The 5,000-nt window shown below is 37.7% G+C and overlaps 7 non-coding genes across 7 annotated transcripts in view; 3 read left to right on the forward strand and 4 right to left on the reverse strand.

Moving 5' to 3' along the window:
* Positions 1-1,415: 1,415 nt before the first annotated feature.
* Trnastop-uca lies at positions 1,416-1,487 on the reverse strand. The gene has a single exon. It is a non-coding gene; the product is annotated as a tRNA-Trp (tRNA).
* Positions 1,488-2,182: 695 nt separating this feature from the next.
* Trnag-gcc lies at positions 2,183-2,253 on the forward strand. Its single transcript has one exon. It is a non-coding gene; the product is annotated as a tRNA-Gly (tRNA).
* Positions 2,254-2,596: 343 nt separating this feature from the next.
* Trnaw-cca lies at positions 2,597-2,668 on the reverse strand. The gene has a single exon. It is a non-coding gene; the product is annotated as a tRNA-Trp (tRNA).
* Positions 2,669-3,360: 692 nt separating this feature from the next.
* On the forward strand, positions 3,361-3,431 carry Trnag-gcc. Its single transcript has one exon. It is a non-coding gene; the product is annotated as a tRNA-Gly (tRNA).
* Positions 3,432-3,775: 344 nt separating this feature from the next.
* Positions 3,776-3,847, reverse strand: Trnaw-cca. The gene has a single exon. It is a non-coding gene; the product is annotated as a tRNA-Trp (tRNA).
* A 692-nt stretch (positions 3,848-4,539) lies between these two features.
* Trnag-gcc lies at positions 4,540-4,610 on the forward strand. The gene has a single exon. It is a non-coding gene; the product is annotated as a tRNA-Gly (tRNA).
* A 344-nt stretch (positions 4,611-4,954) lies between these two features.
* Positions 4,955-5,000, reverse strand: part of Trnaw-cca — a 72-nt gene continuing 26 nt past the window's right edge. The window contains exon 1 of the tRNA in view: positions 4,955-5,000. This exon is cut by the window's right edge and continues 26 nt beyond it. This is a non-coding gene — a tRNA (tRNA-Trp).

The raw sequence follows: 5,000 nt of genomic DNA on the forward strand, positions 1-5,000 counted from the left end.
TTAAATTCATGCCCAGCCAGTGAGCCTGTAGGTGGTGTACTGAACCCTCTCCTAGAATGTCTTTCTTTTATGTGTGTCTCGCTAATTGTCTCTTGCGATCCCCAGACCAGGGACCGCTACCTCGCTCACCTTGACAGGATTTCTCCCCACATTTTAAAATAATTGGCAGAGGAACTGGGATTTTAATGATTGTCCCATGGAGTCTTACTCTAGTAGCATTTCTACTAGATGCTCCTACCTCTGCCATTGCTACCCTGGGCCCACTTACATATGAAAGAATAAAACAGTAATTCTTATTGACTAAAAACAAACAAATAAAGAAAAAATCGGTAAAATATTGTTAGAAAAATTTAAAAAAACCATTAAAAATCTGAAGAGAAAATTCTAAAAAAATATAGAAAGAGAGGAATTTAGAAATTTAAGAAAGAAAGAAAAAAATAGAAAAATAGATGTTTTAAGTACTAAAAATTAAAAATTAAATAATTTTGTAAAGAATAAAAAAATAGAAACCGAAGAAATTGTGGAATAAAAAAATTTAGTGAAGAATAAAGAAAAAATTTTAAAAACAAAGAAATTGTGGTATAAAAAAATTAATGAAGAATTAAAAAAAATAATAATAATAATTTAAAAACCCGAAGAAAGTGTGAAATCAAATAAAAAAAATTCATGGATGAAAAGAATAAATAAATAAATTCTATAGAGTACTAAAATTAAAGAAAGATATGCATTAAAATTCAATATTTGTTTTGGTTAAAGCATAATAAAAAAATTTTTTTTTAAAGGGTTTTTTGGATGTAAATGGATAAAATGTAAAAATAATACAAGGAGCTAAAACATTTCATCAGTGACAACGGGAGCTCTTTAAAAACACGTCTGCTCTACACGAAGCATGGTTGCCTTCCAAGCCATCTGGGTGCCGCGCGACTTAAGTGTCCGCGATGCCTCAAATACAAACGGCTCTTTAAAAAATAAAGGTCGCTTTAAGCATTTTTTTTCAAATTTTGGAAAGATTCAGTGGTAGAATGCTCGCCTGCCACGCGGGCGGCCCGGGTTCGATTCCCGGTCGATGCATTTTACGTCCAATATTGACCTTTCATTCAAAGAATCCATAAGCAACTGTAACAAACACAAACTGTAACTAATCAGATTCCCTAGTTACATCACCTCTTCACGAACCCTAAGTATATCACTACATGCAATTGGCGAACTTCTCCTTCTCTTAACATTACTACATTTTTGGTAAGCAACAACTTGCTTACGCAACATTAATATGCAATTTGAAATAAAAGTATTGTTGAATGCAATTGTCAAATTGTTTACACGTCCTAAAAGTCGAAAGATTGTTGTCCTAGAATAGCTGTCGCTCTTAAGTCGTTAAATAATACAATTAAGCACAAAATGCAGAACAAACCCTCTGATCTCGACGTGATTTGAACACGCAACCTCCTGATCTGGAGTCAGGCGCGCTACCATTGCGCCACGAAATCTTGCAACTAATGTTCTGTTTTGCATTCCAGTAATGCACAACATTGAAATGCATGTGCTACGTACGCCATCGAATTTTGTTTTTTGGGATCTGTAGTACATCATTAAAGTTAAGATCCCAATGAATTGTGGTGATTAACTTGATTGACATACCGGAATCCGATAGATACACTAGCCAGATGCTTTCTGTGCTTTCCTATACTATAGAGGCCAAGAAACTTCGACAGTTTTAGAGACTATTTCCGACTAAAACATTTTCCGCTAAAGCACGGATGGTAATCAAGTTGCTTAGGTAAGGGGTATGAGGTTCCAAAAAAATACAAAACCATTTCGTGTTGGTAGGGAACAGTAGTTGCCATTATTTTGCATCGATGGTTCTGTGTTAGAATGCTGGGTACGCGGTCGATGCATGATAGTAACACAGCAATTTAAAATGCTACAAAAGCTGTTATTGGAACGTAATGCAGACAACAAGTTTCAACAGCAGAGTGGCGCAGCGGAAGCGTGCTGGGCCCATAACCCAGAGGTCCGTAGATCGAAACTACGCTCTGCTAGTAAGAAATCGAAGCTGAAATATTAAGTCGATGCATTTACAGAATTTATAGCTAAAAAAAATTAATTGTTTTAAATAGCAGTAAACAAACTGTTGTAAATGATGTGTAACGAATAAAGACATAAAACCGCACTGATTTCATCAACATCGATGGTTCAGTGGTAGAATGCTCGCCTGCCACGCGGGCGGCCCGGGTTCGATTCCCGGTCGATGCATTTACGTCCAATATTGACCTTTCATTCAAAGAATCCATAAGCAACTGTAACAAACACAAACTGTAACTAATCAGATTCCCTAGTTACATCACCTCTTCACGAACCCTAAGTATATCACTACATGCAATTGGCGAACTTCTCCTTCTCTTAACATTACTACATTTTTGGTAAGCAACAACTTGCTTACGCAACATTAATATGCAATTTGAAATAAAAGTATTGTTGAATGCAATTGTCAAATTGTTTACACGTCCTAAAAGTCGAAAGATTGTTGTCCTAGAATAGCTGTCGCTCTTAAGTCGTTAAATAATACAATTAAGCACAAAATGCAGAACAAACCCTCTGATCTCGACGTGATTTGAACACGCAACCTCCTGATCTGGAGTCAGGCGCGCTACCATTGCGCCACGAAATCTTGCAACTAATGTTCTGTTTTGCATTCCAGTAATGCACAACATTGAAATGCATGTGCTACGTACGCCATCGAATTTTGTTTTTTGGGATCTGTAGTACATCATTAAAGTAAGATCCCAATGAATTGTGGTGATTAACTTGATTGACATACCGGAATCAGATAGATACACTAGCCAGATGCTTTCTGTGCTTTCCTATACTATAGAGGCCAAGAAACTTCGACAGTTTTAGAGACTATTTCCGACTAAAACATTTTCCGCTAAAGCACGGATGGTAATCAAGTTGCTTAGGTAAGGGTAAGAGGTTCCAAAAAAATACAAAACCATTTCGTGTTGGTAGGGAACAGTAGTTGCCATTATTTTGCATCGATGGTTCTGTGTTAGAATGCTGGGTACGCGGTCGATGCATGATAGTAACACAGCAATTTAAAATGCTACAAAAGCTGTTATTGGAACGTAATGCAGACAACAAGTTTCAACAGGAGAGTGGCGCAGCGGAAGCGTGCTGGGCCCGTAACCCAGAGGTCCGTAGATCGAAACTACGCTCTGCTAGTAAGAAATCGAAGCTGAAATATTAAGTCGATGCATTTACAGAATTTATAGCTAAAAAAATTAATTGTTTTAAATAGCAGTAAACAAACTGTTGTAAATGATGTGTAACGAATAAAGACATAAAACCGCACTGATTTCATCAGCATCGATGGTTCAGTGGTAGAATGCTCGCCTGCCACGCGGGCGGCCCGGGTTCGATTCCCGGTCGATGCATTTTACGTCCAATATTGACCTTTCATTCAAAGAATCCATAAGCAACTGTAACAAACACAAACTGTAACTAATCAGATTCCCTAGTTACATCACCTCTTCACGAACCCTAAGTATATCACTACATGCAATTGGCGAACTTCTCCTTCTCTTAACATTACTACATTTTTGGTAAGCAACAACTTGCTTACGCAACATTAATATGCAATTTGAAATAAAAGTATTGTTGAATGCAATTGTCAAATTGTTTACACGTCCTAAAAGTCGAAAGATTGTTGTCCTAGAATAGCTGTCGCTCTTAAGTCGTTAAATAATACAATTAAGCACAAAATGCAGAACAAACCCTCTGATCTCGACGTGATTTGAACACGCAACCTCCTGATCTGGAGTCAGGCGCGCTACCATTGCGCCACGAAATCTTGCAACTAATGTTCTGTTTTGCATTCCAGTAATGCACAACATTGAAATGCATGTGCTACGTACGCCATCGAATTTTGTTTTTTGGGATCTGTAGTACATCATTAAAGTAAGATCCCAATGAATTGTGGTGATTAACTTGATTGACATACCGGAATCAGATAGATACACTAGCCAGATGCTTTCTGTGCTTTCCTATACTATAGAGGCCAAGAAACTTCGACAGTTTTAGAGACTATTTCCGACTAAAACATTTTCCGCTAAAGCACGGATGGTAATCAAGTTGCTTAGGTAAGGGTAAGAGGTTCCAAAAAATACAAAACCATTTCGTGTTGGTAGGGAACAGTAGTTGCCATTATTTTGCATCGATGGTTCTGTGTTAGAATGCTGGGTACGCGGTCGATGCATGATAGTAACACAGCAATTTAAAATGCTACAAAAGCTGTTATTGGAACGTAATGCAGACAACAAGTTTCAACAGCAGAGTGGCGCAGCGGAAGCGTGCTGGGCCCATAACCCAGAGGTCCGTAGATCGAAACTACGCTCTGCTAGTAAGAAATCGAAGCTGAAATATTAAGTCGATGCATTTACAGAATTTATAGCTAAAAAAAATTAATTGTTTTAAATAGCAGTAAACAAACTGTTGTAAATGATGTGTAACGATTAAAGACATAAAACCGCACTGATTTCATCAGCATCGATGGTTCAGTGGTAGAATGCTCGCCTGCCACGCGGGCGGCCCGGGTTCGATTCCCGGTCGATGCATTTTACGTCCAATATTGACCTTTCATTCAAAGAATCCATAAGCAACTGTAACAAACACAAACTGTAACTAATCAGATTCCCTAGTTACATCACCTCTTCACGAACCCTAAGTATATCACTACATGCAATTGGCGAACTTCTCCTTCTCTTAACATTACTACATTTTTGGTAAGCAACAACTTGCTTACGCAACATTAATATGCAATTTGAAATAAAAGTATTGTTGAATGCAATTGTCAAATTGTTTACACGTCCTAAAAGTCGAAAGATTGTTGTCCTAGAATAGCTGTCGCTCTTAAGTCGTTAAATAATACAATTAAGCACAAAATGCAGAACAAACCCTCTGATCTCGACGTGATTTGAACACGCAACCTCCTGATCTGGAGTCAG

The sequence above is a fragment of the Daphnia magna genome, unplaced genomic scaffold, assembly GCF_020631705.1.
Source record: "Daphnia magna isolate NIES unplaced genomic scaffold, ASM2063170v1.1 Dm_contigs127, whole genome shotgun sequence".
Classification (NCBI taxonomy): domain Eukaryota; kingdom Metazoa; phylum Arthropoda; class Branchiopoda; order Diplostraca; family Daphniidae; genus Daphnia; species Daphnia magna.